Here is a 19,851-nt window from a genome sequence, read left to right as displayed (position 1 = left end):
ATGTGCAAAGTTAAAGCACATGGGATTGGGGGTAGTGTGCTGACGTGGATTGAGAACTGGTTGTCAGACAGGAAGCAAAGAGTAGGAGTAAACGGGTACTTTTCAGAATGGCAGGCAGTGACTAGTGGGGTGCCGCAAGGTTCTGTGCTGGGGCCCCAGCTGTTTACATTGTACATTAATGATTTAGACGAGGGGATTAAATGCAGTATCTCCAAATTTGCGGATGATACTAAGTTGGGTGGCAGTGTGAGCTGCGAGGAGGATGCTATTAGGCTGCAGAGTGACTTGGATAGGTTAGGTGAGTGGGCAAATGCATGGCAGATGAAGTATAATGTGGATAAATGTGAGGTTATCCACTTTGGTGGTAAAAACAGAGAGACAGACTATTATCTGAATGGTGACAGATTAGGAAAAGGGAAGGTGCAACGAGACCTGGGTGTCATGGTACATCAGTCATTGAAGGTTGGCATGCAGGTACAGCAGGCGGTTAAGAAAGCAAATGGCATGTTGGCCTTCATAGCGAGGGGATTTGAATACAGGGGCAGGGAGGTGTTGCTACAGTTGTACAGGGCCTTGGTGAGGCCACACCTGGAGTATTGTGTACAGTTTTGGTCTCCTAACTTAAGGAAGGACATTCTTGCTATTGAGGGAGTGCAGCGAAGGTTCACCAGACTGATTCCCGGGATGGCGGGACTGACCTATCAAGAAAGATTGGATCAATTGGGATTGTATTCACTGGAGTTCAGAAGAATGAGAGGGCACCTCATAGAAACGTTTAAAATTCTGACGGGTTTAGACAGGTTAGATGCAGAAAGAATGTTCCCAATGTTGGGGAAGTCCAGAACCAGGGGTCACAGTCTGAGGATAAGGGGTAAGCCATTTAGGACCGAGATGAGGAGAAACTTCTTCACCCAGAGAGTGGTGAACCTGTGGAATTCTCTACCACAGAAAGTAGTTGAGGCCAATTCACTAAATATATTCAAAAGGGAGTTAGATGAAGTCCTTACTACTCGGGGGATCAAGGGTTATGGCGAGAAAGCAGGAAGGGGGTACTGAAGTTTCATGTTCAGCCATGAACTCATTGAATGGCGGTGCAGGCTAGAAGGGCTGAATGGCCTGCTCCTGCACCTATTTTCTATGTTTCTATGTTTCTCAGAGCACGTAGGCTGATGGGCAGGAGGCCTTACCCACGTTGGGTATATCGAGACAGGCATTCGTACCTGCACCTGAGTGGTGCAGACTGTGTGAGAAGGCTGCGTTTCCGCAAATAAGTTGTAACTGAGATCTGTGAGTTAGTAAAAGCAGATCTGCAACCTAGAAGCGTCAGGAGGACTGCTTTGTCATTGGAGTGAAAGTTACAGCTGCACTTTCATTCTATGCATCTGGATCGTTCCAGGCTACAACTGGGAATGTGTGCGGCATTTCTCAACATGCAACACATATCTGCATTCGGCAGGTGACTGCTGCACTATATGCCTGGAGGAATGATTACATCGGTGAGTTGGGAGTTCGGTGAGTCGGGAGGTCCTGTGAGTTCGGCGAGTCGGAAATTCGGCGAGTCGGGAGGCCCGAGTGTTCGGGAGGTCAGAAGGCCCGGAGGTCGGCGAGGAGCTCACAGCCCTCAGCCGGGCAGGTAAGTGATTGGTAAGTATCTCTCTTTCTCTTTTTTTAATCAGATAAGTTTAAATAGAGGGATGGCAGGGGAGCTCAGTCCTGTGGAGTGCATGACCTGTGGTATGTGGGAAGTCCTGGACGCCTCGCGCGGCCTAGACAACCATGTGTGCAGGTGTCTCCATCTTCAACTACTCGAGTTTCGCGTTTCGGAGCTTGAGCGGTGGCTGTAGTCAGTATGGTGCATCTGCGAGGCTGAAAGCTATTGGATAGCACATTTCAGGAGGTGGTCACCCTGCAGCTTAAAAGCGTGCAGGCAGAGGGGCAATGGATGAGCACCAGACGGAGAAAGAACGCTAGGCAGGTAGTGCAGGAGTCCCCCCATCTCGCTTTCCAACGGATATTCTCTTTTGAGTATCGGTGAAGGCAATGGTACCTCTGGGGAGTGCAGCCAGAGCCAAGTCCAAGGCACCACAGGTGGCTCAGCTGCACAGAGGGGAGGGACAAAGAATAAGAGAGCTGTAGTGGTAGGGGATTCAATAGTTAGGGGAACAGAGAGGCAGTTCTGCGGCCGCATACGTGACTCCAAAATGGTATGGTGCCTGCCTCCCTGGTGCCAGGGTCAAGGATGTCACAGAGCGGACGCAGGGTATTCTGGGGTGAAGAGGGTAAACGGCTAGAGGTCGTGGTCCATATCGGGACCAACGACATGGGTAGAAAGACGGATGAGGTCCTGCAGGCAGAATTTAGGGAGCTAGGAGAAAAATTAAAGGGTTCGACCTCAAAGGTAGGAATCTCCAGGTTACTACCGGTGCCGTGTGCTAATGAGTATAAGAATAGAAGGATAGAGAGGATGAACGCGTGGCTGGAGAGTTGGTGTAGGAGGGAGGGATTTAAATTCCTGAGGCATTGGGACTGCTTTTGGGGGAGTTGGGACCTATACAAACCAGACGGGCTGCACCTCAACAGCACCGGGACCAATATCCTCGTGGGGAGTTTTGCTAATGCTGTTGGGTAGAATTTAAACTAGCTTGGCAGGGGGATGGGAACCCGAGAACAAATTCAATAGGGAAGGAAGTAAAGCAGAAATTGGATAGCAAAAATTTAGAAATCAAATCTGTAAGACAGAGGAAACAAGGGTTAGTAAGTAGTAATCAAGGAGGTCTTCCTGTGCTAAATGGTATATACTTTAATGCAAGGAGTATAGCGAATAAGGCAGATGAGCTAAGAGCACAGGTAGATACTTGGGAGTATGACATTATAGCCATTACAGAGACATGGCTAAAAAAAGGGCAGGTTTGGCAGCTCAATATTCCTGGTTACAGGATTTTTAGTCAAGACGGTGGGGAGAATCGCGGTACTGATTAAAGAAACTATTACAGCGGTGAGGAGAGATGATATGTTAGAGGGATCATCAAATGAGGTCATATGGGTTGAATTGAAAAATAAAAAAGGGGCGATCACACTGCTGGGTGTGTATTATAGACCCTCAAACAGTGGGAGGGAGATAGAGGAGCAAATATGTAGGCAAATTGCTGTGAAGTCCAAAAACCACAGGGTAGTAATAGTAGGGGATTTTAACTATCGAAATATTGATTGGGACAAATATAGTGTGAAGGGTACAGAGGGTGCGGAATTCTTAAAATGCATTCAAGAGAACTTTTTTAGTCAGTATGTAACAAGCCCAACACGAGAGGGGGGTGGTTTTGGATTTAGTTTTGGGGAATGAAGCTGGGCAGGTGGAAGGGGTATCAGTGAGAGAGCACTTGGGTGCCACTGACCATAATTCAGTCAGATTCAAGATAGTTATGGATAAGGATAGACCAGGAATAAAAGTCCCAAATTGGGGAAAAGCTAAGTTAAGGAGTGATTTGGCCACTGTGGACTGGAAACAGCTACTTGTAGGTAAATCAGTGTTGGAACAGTGGGAGGTATTCAAGGAGGAGATCCGCAGGGCTCAGGCAAAACATGTGCTCTTAAAGTAAAAGGGTGAGAATAACCATTCTAGAGCCCCCCCCGGATGTCTAGGGACTTGCAGGGAGGATAAAGAAAAAAAGGGAAGCTTATGTCATATACCGATGGCTAAATACTGTAGAATCTTTGGAGGAATATAGAAAGTTCAGAGGTAAAATTATAAAGGATATTAGGAATGCTAAGAGAGAGCATAAAAAATTCTTGGCAAGTAAAATTAAGGAAAACCCAAAGATGTTCAATAAATATATTAAGAGCAAGAGGATAATTAAAGAAAGGGTAGGGCCTATTAGAGACCATGAGGGTAATCTTTGTGTGGAGGTGGAAGATGTTGGTAGGGTTCTTAATGAATACTTTGCATCTGTTTTCACAAAGGAAAGAGGCAGTGCAGATACTGCTATCTTGGAGGAGTGTGATATTCTTTATGACATAAATATAGTGAGAGAGGAAGTATTAAGGGGTTTAGCAGCTTTGAAAGTGGATAAGTCCTCAGGTCTGGATGAAATGCATCCCAGGCTGTTGAGCAAAGTAAAAGAGGAAATCGCAGAGGCCTTGAACATCATTTTCCAGTCCTCTTTGGATTTGGGCATGGTACTGGAGGGAACCTTGTCGACCAGAATGCAGCGTCGGACTCATGCTGCCTTTGCGAGTGTTGCCACAACCCTGCTCATTTTATCCAACTTGGTGTTTCTCTGTGGGGATCTATTGGAACAGAACATTTGTATAAGGTAAATAAAGTGCATTAAAATGCAAGAAGTTGGCAATTGTTTGCTAAGTTGTCTTGTTTTTCTTAAATGAAATTGTGTCAGCCAAAAGGCACTGCACTTAATGTGACTTGCAGTTGGATACAGTGGCACACTTTTAAGTGTTATGAACATTGATATTGTACACCTATGAACAATACGGAGTGAGAGGAAGGTTGTATTACTATAAACTTATTGATGGCACTAAGCTATATGTAACTATTGCAGAGGACATTGATGGGCTTTGCAGAGATCTGGATAAATCAGATAGAGGAGTTAAACAATGATAGATGTATTTTAAAATGGATTAATATAAGCTGATGCATATTGAAACAGGAAACACGAAGCATGGATGCAGCACAATACCCAAAAGCAAAGATGGAAAAGGAGTAGGTGGATGATTGACTGAAACTTTCCAGTCATTGTGCCTATTATCACAAGATTAATCAAATACTTGGATGCATCGCTAGGTTGAGTACAAAATTAGTAAGTTCAAAGACTCTATAGAACTTGATGGTTTGCTAAATGCTGTAATACAACTGCTTGCATTTTTGTAGTGCTCCTCGAGTGTAGGAAGACATCTCAAAGTGCTTTTTATTGAGGACGATGTTTTTGAACTGAGGGTGTAATTATGGATTACTGCTACTCTTTGGACCATTAAATGTGTGGCAAAAGTCCTGATCAGAGAATGATGTATTCAGAACATAGAGCCATTAGGAGCATGAGTAGGTCATTCAGCCTCTCGGGCCTGTTCTGCCATTCAATTAGATAATGGCTGATCTGTACAACTCCATTTATCCGCCATTGCTCCATATCCCTTGATACCCTTACCTAACAAAAATCTATCCATCTCAATCTTGAAAGTTCCAAGGGGCCGAAATTGCCCCTTCCCTTAAAGCCTGTTACCGCCAGAAATCGGCAGCCATGCTGCGGAATGCAATGGCCGCTGATTTTTTGTGGAATGGCCGCTATTTTGAAAATTTCGTGCCTATGGTATTCCGACAGTGACCCGCGCCCCCACTACCACTCCGCTGCTGCCGATCTGTCCTAAGTGCGTCATCAGAGTGCCCACCGCCGATGTCCGCGTTTCCCCCCCCCTGAATCGGGAAATTCCTCCGGTACAATATTGCTGCCGCTGCTCAGTGCCACCGGCAGCTTTTTCTGCCGGTGCACTGTGCTTGGAGTACTTGCAAAATGGCGGCGCACCTGCCATTAAAGGGGAGGAACTACTGCCGCGGCCACCTTTTTTTTTGTCAGCTGACTGCCATGTCAGGCCGACAATTATGCCCCTAGGTTCGACCGGGCAGCCAACAGGCAGCCTGCCACCCCCTCTTGGGTGCCAGGCCGCTGGCCTGGCCGAAACCCTCCCTGGTGGCCCAGTGGACCGAACTTAAAGAATCACATTGATCTCCCCTTTAAGTGAAAGGGAGTGACGTGGTGACGCGGCACCATGATGATGTCATCAGCGCTACGCTAATGACTGACAGTGGCGGACACTCCACCCATCCACCCAACTTCTGCCCCTCTAGTGTGTGAACTTCCACTCACTGACGCACATCCGGCCCCATTATGACTGACTTGAGGTCCGCTGAAAAAAAAAAAGCCAAAGAGTGGAATTTCGCTCAAGAAGCCACCACATCAACCATGCCGGTAAAAACAGTCGAAACACGGTTGGTGCGCCGCGTTTCCAGCGGTGGGCAATTTCGGCCCCCAGTTGTTTTAGCATCTACAGCCTTTTTAATTCATTCACGGATCTGGATGTTGTTGACAAGGCCAGCATTTATTGCCCATCCCTAATTACCCTTGAGAAGATGGCAGTGAGCCGCCTTCTTGAACCGCTGCAGTCTGTGTGATGATCGTACTCCCACAGTGCTGTTAGGGAAACAGTCACAGCATTTTGACCCAGTGACGATGAGAGGCTGGCAATATATTTCCAAGTCAAGATGGTGTATAACTTGGAGGGGAACTTGGAGATGGTAGTGTTCCCATGCACTTGCTGCCCTTGTCCTTCTCGGCGGTAGAGGTCACGGGTTGCTGTCGAAGAAGCCTTGGTGAGTTGCTGCAGTGCATCTTGTAGATGGTACACACTGCAGCCATGGTGCACCGATGGTGGAGGAACTGATGTTTAATGGTTGGAGTGCTAATCAAGTGGGCTGCTTTGTCCTGGATGGTTTTGAGCTTCTAGATTGCTGTTGGAGCTGCACTCATCCAGGCAAGTGGAGAGTATTCCATCAAACTCCTGATTTCTCCTTGTAGGTGGTGAAAATGCTTTGGGGAGGCAGGAGGTGAGCCTCTGTCCTGCTCCTGTAGCCACAGTATTTATGTGGCTGGTCCAGTTAAGTTTCTGGTCAATGATGGGAATTCGGCGATGGTAATTCCGTTGGATGTAAAGGACCGGTGATTGGACTCTCACTTGTTGGAGATAGTCATTGCCTGGCACTTGTGTGACACATAAGTTACTTGCCACCTATCAGCCCGAGCCTGAATATTGTACAGGTCTTGCTCCATGCTGGAAGAAACTGTTTCATTATCTGAGGAGTTGTGAATGGAACTGAACACTGCAATCATCAGTGAACAAGCCTGCTTCTAACCTTATGATGGAGGGAAGGTAATTGATGAAGCAACTGAAGATGGTTGAGCCTTGGACACTGCCCTGAAGAGCAGTGATGTCCTGGGCTGAGATGATTGGCCTCTGACAACCACCACCATCTTCCTTTGTGTAAGGTATAACTCCAGCCAATGGAAAGTTTTCCTCCTGATTCCTATTGACTTCAATTGTACTAGAGCATCTTGATGCCACACTTGGTTAAGTGTTTCCTTTTTGTGAAGGGCAGTCACTCTCCCCTCACTTCTGGAATTCAGCTCTTTTGTCCATGCTTGGACAAGGCTGTAATGAGGTCTGGAGCAGAGTGTTCCTGGCAGAACCTAAACTGGGCATCGGTGAGCAGGTTATTGGTGAGTTACCTGTGAGAGAATAGCTCTGCAGGTCGGGCTATAAAAGAACTGGAGCGGCGGGCCTGGGACATCATGGCCCCTCGACCTGCGAGAGAACAGCTCCACAGGTCGGGCTATAAAAGGGCTGGAGCGGCATACCACTTCAACCTCCAGCATGAGCTGCTCCAAATGTGTGCCAATTTTGAAATGGCCGACTGGGTGACGTCATCAAAACCCTGGTCGCCGTTTTGGAGCATGGGCAGGAACATCGGCAGGGCCCAGGTACAGAGGTGGGAAGGTCGGGGCGGATGAGTGGCGAGAGATCGTGGCGGAGGTGCGACAGATGAGGGTATGGGGGCAGCACGGACCTGCCCACACTGCGATATGTGCGCACGCTAGATCCATGCAGCAGAGCAGGTCTCCAGTTGTCTTGGTTAATCCTTGCCACGGGACCAAGACCCAGCTCTGTCAAGCCCGTGTGGTGGCTGGTGTGCAACGGTCACTACACGTTAAAAAAATTCACGCACAGGCATCTTCCACCCCCTCAATTCGAGTGCAGGGGTCCTTCATTGAAACATCTGTGAGCTCTTGGAAGCAAGTCATCCTCGTTCGAGGGACCGCCTAAAATGATGAATGTGGTACCCTTGTTTAAGAAGGGAGAAAGGGCTAGGCCGAGTAATTACAGGCCTGTCAGCCTAACCTCAGTGATGGGAAAACTATTGGAAAAAATCCGAAAAGACAGGATAAATCTACATTTAGAAAAGCAGGATTAATTAGGGACAGTCAGCACGGATTTGTTAAGGGAAGATCGTGTTTGACTAACCAGGTGCATCGATGATGTAGTATATATGGACTTTAGCAAAGCTTTTGATAAGGTCCCACATGGTAGACTGGTCACGAAGGTTAAAGCCCATGGGATCCAGGGCAAAGTGGCAAGTTGGATCCAAAATTGGCTTAGAGGTAGGAAGCAAAGTGTAATGATTGATGGATGTTTTTATGGCTGGAAGGATGTTTCCAGTGGGGATCCCGAGGGCTCAGTACTGGGTCCCTTGCTTTTAGTGGTATACATCAATGATTTAGATTTAATTATAGGGAGCATGATTGAGAAGTTTGCAGATGACACTAAAATTGGCTGTGTGGTTGATGATGAAGAGGAAAGTCATGGACTGCAGGAGGATATCAATCTACTGGTCAGGTGGGCAGAGCAGTGACAAATGGAATTTAATTCGGAGAAGTGCGTGGGCTAATAAGGAAACAATATACACATTAAACGGTAGTCCACTGAGAAGTGTAGATGAACAAAGGGACCTTGGAGTACTTGGCCACAGATCCCTGAAAGTAGCAGGCCAGGTGGATAAGGTGGTCAACATAGAAACAAACATAGAAAATAGGTGCAGGAGCAGGCCATTTGGCCCTTCAAGCCTGCACCACCATTCAATATGATCATGGCTGATCATGCAACTTCAGTACCCTATTCCTACTTTCTCTCCATACCCCTTGATCCCTTCAGCCGCAAGGGCCACATCTAACTCCATTTTGAATATATCTAACGAACTGGCCTCAACAACTTTCTGTGGTAGAGAATTCTACAGGTTCACAACTCTCTGAGTGAAGAAGTTTCTCCTCATCTCAGTCCTAAATGGCTTACCCCATCCTTAAACTGTGACCCCTGGTTCTGGATTTCCCCAACATCGGGAACATTCTTCCTGCATCTAACTTGACCAATCCCGTCACAATTTTATATGCTTCTATGAGATCCCTTCTCTTTCTTCTAAATTCCACTGAATATAAGCCTAGTCGATCCAGTCTTTCTTCATTTGTCAGTCCTGCCATCCCGGGAATCAGTCTGGTGAACCTTCGCTGCACTCCCTCAATAGCAAGAATGTCCTTCCTCATTGGAAGATGTTCTCATCTTCAGGCTTGTCCGCGTCTGAATCCTCTTCTGCATTGTCAGGGTTGACCTCAAGTTCTGTAAAAATATAACAGAACAGACAAACTGTTAGCAGCAGAGGAGGGGGAAGGATGGGTGGCATGAATAGGCTCACACAGCAGGCTGATTTGAAAGACCACGATGAATGATAGCACATTGCATCAACCGAAGCGTAACTGATGGAGACATCCCCATGAAGCCCGCACAGTACTTAACATTTAGGAAAGCTAGAGTGTGGAATTTGCAGGACTTACCCTCTCGCTGGAGTGTGGGCCCAGCTTGTGCAGGGTTGGTTGCTTTTCTCCAGGCAGGACCCATCAAAGCAGCGACCCTCTCTTCCAAGGGTGTCGGTGGCTGCAGATTTGCCGGGCCTCCTCCTGTTAAAGTTCTTTCCCTTTTCTTGTGTGCCACTTTCCTCTGCAAAGATGAAAACATAACTTTTGAGAGAGGGTGTCTTTCTGCTGGGTGGGATATATACAGATGGTCACATTTACAATTGCAATTCCATTGAATAAATGGAAATATTACTTACACCAACTACTTGACCAAGGTCCAGCCACTTTTTGCACTGGCCTCCAGACCTCGGGGTGGGCACCATTGCACAGTAATCTTCTGCAAGTTGGTTCCAACATTTCTTCATTTCTTTTGGTGGAACTTTTTTGACCTCTGTTGGTGTCCAGCTCGTGCCATCTGCGTTCAATCACATTAACCAGTGCCTCCACTTCATCCTGTAAGAAATTCTTGGTCCGTGAGCCATGTTGAATCTTGTATTGCAGCTCTGATTTTTCCAATGAGAATTAAAGTTCTCACACACAACTGACTCTTTAAAAATGTCCGAATGCAGACCGGGAGCCATACTGGGCATGCACGTCCATAGGAATAATGTCAAAAACATTATTTTTTTTTTGAGCATGCGCCGAAGGGGCAGGATCATTTTTTTCAGCGTCGAAATTAGGCTTCACCCCCCGAGGCTACAGGACAGGCTGCGCAGCGCCAATTAAAAAAAGAACAGGGAAACTTGCTACTTTTTTTGGGAGTAGTTGGGGCCAAGAAAAATGGGCGTAACACTGGCAATAAGCCAAAAAACGGCATTGGGAAAAATTGAGCCCTATGAACTGTGATACTGTAGATAAAGTTGTAGTTTATTGTCACTTTAAGATGATAGAGACAGGGCCCAGAAATTGGGTGGTTTATCACTACCGATTACTGCTATAACTGGTGGCGGGTCCCGCAACGGCTGCCGTTTTCGGATGGCCGGAGGCACTGCCGATAGCAGCGCTTGTGAAAATCATTAAAATGAAGCAGATTGTGATGTCAGTGACTGTGCAGTGCTCATGTGATGCCCGATCTGCGCATTTGGATTTCACCGCTCCACTTGGAGGCATGCCTTATGTACGCTGAGCTGAGCCAGCGTTGACAAGCAGAAAGGAGACTCCAGCAGCGGTATTTAAAGGGATCATCAGCAATCACTTGCACCTGACATGTTTGTTCTGTTTGAGTCGCTTGTGCAACTTTCTGCAAGTCCAAGAGCTTTATAAACTTACTGCAAGGTTCTAAAGTAACAGGGAGTGTTATTCCAAGTGGAGAATGTCTTCATATTTAAAGGCTTCTGCTCACGACACTTGCTCACATGAGGGCTCTACATGCCTTCCCCCTTGTGCTCGAGTGTCTTCGGGAGAGGGAGTGGAGGCAGCGAAGAGGACAAAGATGTTACTGCACAAGATAAAAGTTCACGAGGTTGGGGGTAATATATTAGCATGGATAGAGCATTGGCTAACTAACAGAGAACAGAGAGTCGGGATAAATGGTTCATTCTCTGGTTGGCAACTAGTAACTAGTGGGGTGCCGCAGGGATCAGTACTGGGACCCTAACTATTTACAATCTATATTAATGACTTGGAAGAAGGGACTGAGTGTAACATAGTCAAGTTTGCTGACGATACAAAGATGGAAGGAAAAACAATGTGTGAGGAGGACACACAAAATCTGCAAAAGGACAGACAGGCTAAGTGAGTGGGCAAAAATTTGGCAGATGGAATATAATGTTGGAAAGTGTGAGATCATGCACTTTGGCAGAAAAAAATCCAAGAGCAAGTTATTATTTAAATGGAGAAAGATTGCAAAGTGCCGTAGTACAGCAGGACCTGAGGATACTTGTGCAGGTACAGCAAGTGATCAGGAAGGTCAATGGTATCTTGGTCTTTATTGCAAAGGGGATGGAGTATAAAAGCAGGGAAGTATTGCTACAGCTATATAAGGTACTGGTGAGACCACACCTGGAATACTGCCTGCAGTTTTGGTTTCCATATTTACAAAAGGATATACTTGCTTTGGAGGCAGTTCAGAGAAGGTTCACTAGGTTGATTCAGGTTTGAGGGGGTTGAGTAAGTTGGGCCTCTACTCATTGGAATTCAGAAGAATGAGGGGTGATCTTATCGAAATGTATAAGATTATGGGCCCAAGTTTCCACATGATAAAAAACGGGCGCCCCTCCGTTTTCGCGCCTAAAACGGCGCCGGAAAAAAAACGCGCGATTCTGGAGCGCTTTGCAGCTCCTTGTCTGTTTGGCGCGGCGCCCAGGGGGGCGGAGCCTACACTCACGCAGATTTTGTAAGTGGGAGGGGGCGGGTACCATTTAAATTAGTTTTTTTCCTGCCGGCAACGTTGCGCGTGCGCATTGGAGCGTTCGCGCACGCGCAGTGTGAAGGAAACATTGGCACTCGCCCATTTTTGTAGTTCTTTGTAGCTGTTTAATTTTTGAACATTTTTTAATAAAAGCACATTGCCATCAGCACTGAGGCTTCTTGCAGCCTTCTCATTGTCTCCTTTCCCCTCCTTCCCCCCCCTCCCCCCCCCCCCCGCGGGAACGAACGGGCACCTCCTTCTCTCCTCCCCTCCCCCCCCCCCCCCCCGCGGGAACGAACAGGTGTGTGTGTGTCTCTCTCTCTCTACGAATGGGTGCCTCAACTTGTGAGGCTGACTGCAGCATTCTCTGTGGCTGAAGCACTTTCACACAGGTAGGAAGATGGTTTATTTAATCTTTTCTTTGCTTATAAATGTTTATTCAGGTTGGATTTATTTGTAGAAGTATAAATAAGGATTTATTGTAGAATTTAATGACTTCCCTCCCCCCCCCACCTCGTTCTGGACGCCTAATTTGTAACCTGCGCCTGATTTTTTTTAATGTGTAGAACAGGTTTTTTCAGTTCTACAAAAATCTTCACTTGCTCCATTCTAAGTTAGTTTGGAGTACGTTTTCACTGTGGAAACTTTGAAATCAGGCGTCAGTGGCCGGACACGCCCCCTTTTGAAGAAAAAATTCTGTTCCAAAGTAGAACTGTTCTACCTGACTAGAACTGTAGAAAAAAAAATGTGGAGAATTGCGATTTCTAAGATAGTCCGTTCTCCATCAGTTGCTCCTAAAAAATCAGGCGCAAATCATGTGGAAACTTGGGCCCTATGAGGGGGCTTGACAAGGTGGATGCAGAGAGGATGTTTCCACTGATAGGGGAGACTAGAACTAGAGGGCACGATGTTAGATTTAGGGGCTGCCTATTTAAAACAGAGATGAGGACAAATTTCTTCTGAGGGTTATACATCTGTGTAATTCACTGCCTGAGAGCTGTGGAAGCTGGGACATTCTTAAATTTATTCACAAATAGACAGTTTCTTAAACAATAAGAGGTTATGGGGAGCGGGCAGAGAAGTGGAGCTGAATCCATGATTAGATCAGCCATGATCTTATTGAATGGCGGAGCAGGTTTGAGGGCCGTATGGCCTACTCCTGTTCCTATTTATGTTCTTATGTGCACAGAGGGAGGGCTACCAGGAGGGCTCTCAACAGGAGGCCATACCCACCTGGGGTCTTCCAAGAGCATTTCTTTTGTATCCATTTAAGCGAGCAGCAGTGTATTAGGAGGCTACGCTGCACCAAGGTGGTGGTCACAGAACTTAAGAACATCGGGCCCAAGTTTCGGGCGCAGCCCCGACCTAGACGCCCGTTTTTCGCACCACAAAGTGCGCCTAAAAAAAACTTCCAGATTCTCCGGCTCTCTGCAGGTCCTCTGGCCTTCGGCGCAGCGCAGCACGAGTTGTGGGAGGCGGAGCTAGGTCCCTGCGCTGAAAACAGTGCCGGGATCTCTGCACATGCGCGCTACAGTGGGCGCGCATGTGCAGTAGCTCCAAGTGCCCAAAACTGTGTGGGAGAGGCCCGAAGCACGCAGCCCCTAGCCCTGGCCGAATGGCCTCACTGGGGCTGCGTGCATAAGACTCCTCCCACGCCCAGCTCCTGCTTCCTCCCGACCCGACTCCCGCTTCCCTTCCTCCCCCCCCCCCCGACTCCCGCTTCCCTTCCCTCCTCCTCCTCCCTCCCCCCCCCCCCCCTTCCCTTCCCTCCTCTCCCCCCCCCGACTCCCGCTTCCCTTCCCTCCCCCCCCCCCGGGCTGGACCCGATCCGCGCTCTCTTTCCTCCTCCTCCCGGACCCGACGCCACCGCCACCTACCTGTAAATCGGGCCCTGCCCGAAGTCTTGGGCCCCTCCCTCCCTGATTTGTAACCTACGCCTGATTTTCTAAAGTGTAGACAAGGTTTTTTCGAGCGTACAAAAATCTTCACTTACTCCATTCTAAGTTAGTTTTGAATAAGTTTTCACTGCCGAAACTTTGAAAACAGGCATAAGTGGCCGGACATGCCCCCTTTTGGAAAAGAAATTCTGTTCCAAAGTGAAACTGTTCTAACTGACTAGAACTGGAGCAAACTAAATGCCGAGAATTTGAATTTCTAAGATACTCCGTTCTGCACCAGTTGCTCCAAAAAATCAGGAGCAACTGAGGCCAAAACCTGGGCGCCATAGGAACAGGAGTAGACCATTGAGCCCTTCGAACTTGTTCTGCAACCTAGCTCCATATCCTTTGGCCCATATCCCTTAATATCTTTGGTTAACAAAAAGCTATCAATCTCCGATTTAAAATTAACAATTGATCTGGCATCAATTGCTGTTTGCGGAAGAGAGTTCCAAACTTCTGCCATTCTTTGTGTACAGAAGTTTCCTAATTTCATAAATTTTAAACTAGCCCTAGACTCCTCAACCTGTTTTCCTCTATCTGCCCTATCTGTTCCTCTTAATATCTTGAAAACTTCGATCATCATCATCGGCAGTCCCTCGAAATCGAGGAAGACTTGCATCCACTCCTGAAGTGAGTTCTTTGGTGGCTGAACAGTCCAATATGAGAGTCACAGTCCCCGTCACAGGTGGGCAGTGTCGTTGAGGGTAAGGGAGGGTGGGACAGATTTGTCACACGCTCTTTCCGCTGCCCGCGCTTGGTTTCTGCATGTTCTCGGTGATGAGACGCGAGGTGCTCAGCGCCCTCCCGAATGCACTTTCTACACTTAAGGTGGTCTTTGGCCAGGGACACCCAGGTATCGGTGGGGGTGTTGCAGGGAGGCTTTAAGGGTGTCCTTGTAACGTTTCCTCTGCCCACCTTTTGGCTCATTTGCTGTGAAGGCATTCCGAATAGAGTGCTTGCTTTGGGAGTCTCGTGTCTGGCATGCGGACAATATGGCCTGCCAGCGGAGCTGATCAAGTGTGGTCAGTGCTTCAATGCTGGAGATGTTGGCCTGGTCGAGGACACTAATGTTGGTGCGTCTGTCCTCCCAGGGGATTTGTAGGATCTTGTGGAGACATCGTTGGTGGTATTACTCCAGTGACTTGGTGTCTACTGTACATGATCCATGTCTCAGCCATACAGGAGGGTGGGTATTACTACAGCCCTGTGGACCATGAGCTTGGTGGCAGATTTGAGGGCCTGGTCTCGAACACTCTTTTCCTCAGGCGGCCGAAGGCTGCACTGGCGCACTGGAGGCGGTGTTGAATCTCGTCATCAATGTCTGCTCGTGTTGATGAGGCTCCTGAGGTATGGGAAATGGTCCACATTGTCCAGGGCCGTGCTGTGGATCTTGATGACTGGAAGGCAGTGCTGTGCGGTAAGGATAGGCTGGTGGAGGACCTCTGTCTTACTGATGTTTAGCATAAGGCCCATGCTTTCGTACACCTCAGTAAATACGTCGACTATGTCCTGGGGTTCAGCTTCTATGTGCGCAAACATAGGCTCCCACTGGTTCTGTAATTTAGTTCCACTCCAGCGGGGAGCTTATTGACTGAGATGGAGCATGGCAGCGAGGAAGATTGAGAAGAGGGTTGGGGTGATGACGCAGCCCTGTTTGACCCCGGTCTGGACGTGGATTGGGTCTGTCATGGATCTCTTGGTAAGGATCACGGACTGCATGTCGTTGTGGAACAGGCGGAGGATGTTGACGAACTTTTGGGGAAATCCGAAACGGAGGAGGACGCTCCATAGACCCTCGCGGTTGACAGTGTCAAAGGCTTTTGTAAGGTCGAAGAAGGCCATGTATAAGGGCTGGTGCTCTTCCCTGCATTTTTTCTGCAGCTGTCGCACTGCAAAAATCATGTTCATGGCGCCCCGTAGGGGACGAAATCCGCACTGTGACTCCGGGAGGAGCTCCTCGGCCACAGGGAGAAAATGGTTGAGGAGGACTCTAGTGATGACTTTCCCAGTGGCTGATAGCATGGAAATTCCTCTGTAGTTGATGCAGTCGGACGTCCCCTTTTTTAAAGATGGTCACAATCACTGTATCTCGGAGATCTCCCTGCATGCTCTCATTCCTCCAGATGAGAGAGATGAGGTCATGTATCCACGCCAACAGCGCCTCTCCACCATACTTTAGCGCCACAGCAGGGATTCCATCTGCTCCCGTAGCCTTGTTGTTCTTAAGCTGTCTTATGGCTTTTTCTACCTCGTGCAGTGTTGGGGTCTTACTGAGGTGGTGGCGGGTGGCATGCTGCGGGATGGAGTCAAGAACACTCGAGGCAAAGGCAGAGTCTCGATTGAGGAGATCTTTGAAGTGCTCCTTCTAGCAGGCTCCGACAGCCTCGGTGTCCTTGATGAGTGTCTCCCTGTTCTTGGCCAGCAGTGGGGTGTGGCCTTGGGAGTTTGGACCGTAGGTGGCTTTGACTGCGATGAATAATCCTCGCACATCATGGCTGTCGGCCAGCTGCTGCTGTATCTCCTGTGCTTTCTCCATCCACCACCTGTTCTTTAGGTCTCGGGTTTTTTGTTGGACCTCAGCCGTGAGCCGTCTGTAATGCTGCTTTGATGCTCCAGAGTTGGATTGTTGCTTAAGGCTCAGAAATGTTCTGCGCTTGTGATCTATTTGATCAGGAGATCCAAGACCTTTCTCATCAAACCAGTCCTGGTGTTTCCTGGTTGAGTGACCGAGCGTCTCTTTGCAGTCACTGGTTATGGAGGCCTGGAGGGCAGACCAAGCGCTGTGGGCCTTCTGTGTCTGAGGATCAAGGCATGCCAGGTTAGCTGTGAGGCACTGACTGTATAGGGCTCTCTTAGCTGGGTCCTCAAGTGCCCGCCATTGATTTTTTTGCGGCACTTCTGCTGCCCCCTCTGCTTTGGGGCTATAATGATGTCAATGATGGATCAGATTAGGCAGTGCTCACCCCTTAACCTTCTAAATTCAAGGGAATACAACAATAATTTATGTAATCTCTCCTCGTAACTTAACCCTTGAAGTCTGGGTATCATTCTGGTAAACCTGCGCTGTACTCTCTCCAAAAGGCTAATTTATCCTTCCTCAGGTGTGGTGCCCAGAAGTTCTCAGTACTCCAGGTGTTATCTAACCAGGGTTTTGTATAGCTGCAGCATAACTTCTACCCTCTTGTATTCTAGTCCGCTGGCAGCATTCCATTACCCTCAGTAAGCCCCCTGCTGGAGTGAAGCTAATCTACAGAACAAACAGGAAACTGTTCAACCTCCAGTCCAGATCCAAGGTTGTCCCATCCTCTGTCATTGAATTACAGTATGCAGACAATGCTTGCGTCTGCGCACACTCGGAGGCCAAACTCCAAACTATCGTCAGCACCTTCACTGAAGCGTACAAGAGCATGGACCTTACACTAAACATTCCTAAGACAAAGGTCCTCTACCAACCTGCCCCTGCCACACAGTACTGCCCCCCCAATTATCAAAATCCACGACGAGGCCTTGGACAAAGTGGACCATTTGCCATACCTCGGGAGCCTACAGTCAACAAGGGCAGACATCGATGACTAAGTCCAACACCGCCTTCAGTGTGCCAGTGCAGCCTTCGGTCGCCTGAGGAAGAGAGTGTTTGAAGACCAGGATCTCAAACTCGGCACCACGCTCATGATCTACAGAGTCCTCTATATGCTTCAGAGACATGGACTATGTACAGCAGGCACCTCAAAACACTGGAGAAGTGCCACCAGCGCTGCCTCCGCACGATCCTGCAAATCTATTGGCAGGATAGGCTCACTAACGTCAGTGTTCTTGTTCAGGCCAACATCCCCAGCATTGACCACGATCGATCAGCTCCGATGGACGGGCCACATCGACCGCATGTCCGATACAAGACTGGGGTATGGAGAGAAAGCAGGAAAGGGGTACTGAGGTGAATGATCAGCCATGGTCTTATTGAATGGTGGTGCAGGCTCGAAGGGCCGAATGGCCTACTCCTGCACCTATTTTCTATGTTTTTATGTTTCTAAAACAAGCGCTCTACTCAGAGCTCCGACACGGCCAGCGAGCCCCAGGTGGGCAGAGGAAACGCTTCAAGGACACGCTCAAACCTCCATGAAAAAAATGCAACATTCCCACCGACACCTGGGGGAATCCCTGGCCCAAGACTGCTCAAAGTGAAGGAGAAACATCCGGGAAGTCCTAGAGTCTCTTTGCCGGGAGCAAGTGGTAGTCAAGCGCAAACAACGGAAGGAGCGCATGACAGCGCATGACAACCCAAACACCCCACCCACCTGTCCCTTCAACCACCGTCTACCCCATCTGTGACAGAAACTGTGGGTCCCGCATTGGACTGAGTCACCTGAGAACTCATTTTAGTGTGGAAGCAAGTCATCCTCGACTCCGAGGGACTGCCTAAGAGAGAGAGCCTTTTTGATTATTTTCTGTACCTGTTCATGCCATTTTAATGATGTACCCGGACCCCCAAGTACATGGCTTTTCACCATTTAGAAAGTCCCCTGTTCTATTCTTTTTAGGTCCAAAGTAGATGACCTCACATTTGCCAACATTGAAATCCAGATGCCACAGTTTAGCCCATTTACTTAATTTGTCCATTTCCCGTTGTAATTTTATGCATTCATCTACGCCTGCCTATCTTTTTGTCATCGGCAAATTTGGATATATGACTTTTTATATCATCGAAGACGTTAAATACTATGAATAGTTGAGGACCCAAAGCAGATCCCTGCGGGACATCACTCGTTACATTCTCCCAATTTGAGTACCTACCCATTATCCCTAATACATGTCTCCTGCCTCTCAGCCAATTTCCTAACCAGTCAATAATTACCCTCAATTCTGTGTGTTTCTATATTCATTAACAGTCCTTTTTGTGGGACTTTATCAAATGCTTTCTGGAAGTCCATATAAATAACATCCATTAACATTACCATGTCCACTACTTTAGTCACCTCCTCAAAAAAAAAAATCAATCAGGTTTGTCAGGCATGACCTACCTTTCATTCATGCTGGCTGTCTCTGATCAACTGAAAATTTGAGGTGTTCAATCACCCTATCCTTATAGACTCTAATTATAGAGACTCTAGCAATTTGCCAACAACAGATGTTAGGCTAACTGGTCTATAATTCCCTGGTTTCCCCCTCTTGCCATTCTTAAATAGCGGTGTGACATGTACAATTTTCCAATCTGAAAAAACGGTTCCTGAAGCGAGAGAACTTTGGAAGCTTATAGTTAGGGCATCTGCAATGTGCTCACCTACTTCCTTTAAATCCTGGGATGGAAACCATTTGTTCCTGGAGATGTGTCACTTTTTAGTGCCATTATTTTCTTCGTTACTGTTGTTTTACTTATGTTCATTTTATTGAGTCCCAGATCCTGATTCAATTAGTTTCCTTGGGATTTCTGACATGCTATCCTCTTCCTCCACTGTAAATACTGACAGAGTAATTATTCAACATGTCCGACATTTCCTTATACTCATTAACAATATTACCGCTTTCAGTTTTTAAGGGGCCTACATTGCTCCCAATTAACCTCTTTTTCCTAATATTGTTGTAAAAATGCTTTGTGTTGATTGATATCCCTTGCAAATTTCATACTTTGTAGTTCATACTGTTTTGTGACCCTTTGCTGTTTTCTTTTGTATCTTTCCCATTTCACCAGGATCTGAGCTATTTTTTGCATTTTTGTATGCTCTTTGTTTTATGCTGTCCCTTACCTCTATAGTCATCCATGGCTTTTTTTTGGCAAGTAGAGCTCTTGCCCCACAGGAGTATAAACTGGCTCTGCATCACAAATTCTTTTTTGAACACCTCCCACTGATCATCTGTCATTTTACCCATTAACAGATTTGCCCAGTTTACAGTGGACAGTCGGTGTCTTATCCCATTGAAGTCGACCGTACCCAAATCTAGAATCGTAGTAGCTGTTTCGCATTTCTCCCTTTCAAATGCTACGTTGAACTCGATCATGTTATGATTGCTATTAGATAAATGTTCATGCACAGTTAGGCTGTTAACTAAATCTGGCTCATTACTCGAGGCCTCCTTGTTGCCTCTGACTTATTGTGGTAGA

General features: G+C 47.5%; 1 protein-coding gene across 6 annotated transcripts in view; it reads left to right on the top strand.

The window, feature by feature from the left end:
• Nucleotides 1–19,851, top strand: part of LOC139242618 (kelch-like protein 5) — a 258,999-nt gene that overhangs the window by 23,180 nt on the left and 215,968 nt on the right. The window contains exon 1 of one of the 6 annotated variants that reach the window (XM_070870441.1): nucleotides 4,703–4,811. The exons of the other annotated variants lie outside the window; for them this stretch is intronic. The gene's annotated coding sequence lies outside the window, so the exon portion shown is untranslated. Of the gene's footprint in view, nucleotides 1–4,702; nucleotides 4,812–19,851 lie in introns of those variants that run through there. 6 annotated transcript variants of the gene reach the window in all.

This window comes from Pristiophorus japonicus, chromosome 2, assembly GCF_044704955.1.
Source record: "Pristiophorus japonicus isolate sPriJap1 chromosome 2, sPriJap1.hap1, whole genome shotgun sequence".
In the NCBI taxonomy this organism is placed as follows: Eukaryota; Metazoa; Chordata; class Chondrichthyes; family Pristiophoridae; genus Pristiophorus; species Pristiophorus japonicus.
Note: the sequence above shows the minus strand (reverse complement) of the source record. Positions and strands in the feature narration are given on the sequence as shown.